This window comes from Cololabis saira, chromosome 8 (genome assembly GCF_033807715.1).
Source record: "Cololabis saira isolate AMF1-May2022 chromosome 8, fColSai1.1, whole genome shotgun sequence".
Classification (NCBI taxonomy): Eukaryota; Metazoa; Chordata; class Actinopteri; order Beloniformes; family Belonidae; genus Cololabis; species Cololabis saira.
Window position 1 is genome coordinate 26,964,220 of NC_084594.1, and position 537 is coordinate 26,964,756.

A 537-nucleotide genomic window follows, 5' to 3' on the forward strand; every position below is an offset into this window, starting at 1 on the left:
TGGCATGGGTTTGCTGGTGTATTTGATGTCATTGTCCTGTTACATGAACCAGTTTTATACAAGCTTGAGCTGTTGGACAGGTGCTTCCATATCTAACTCTATATTTTGGTATAGAGGGCTCATCGTTGTCTCAATAACGTTACAGTGTAGAAAGATGGACTTTAATTTGTTTGAAATGCTCTCATAATCCTTCCCGGACACACAGCAACACAGGTTCGTCGAAGATCATTACTGATATCTTTCCTCTCTGGCATTGTGTTAACACAGCTGAACACTCCAGGCTAGCAAACTACCAAAACCTTTACTTTTATAGAGGATCTGACACATGCTGACCAATTAAATGCATTTTATTAGCAGCATCTCTCCTGATAAGTAAAACCTTTAAGCTGAAAAAGGAAAGACGCTGACCAGAAAGGTGAAATACAGCTTGCTTAAAAACATAGAAGTTGTAACTTGAGGAGCAGAAGCGTGATGTTTTGACAACGACCATGGGCAGATGCCCCTTTCAACACATCCAGAGGAGGATTAGTCTTTGAC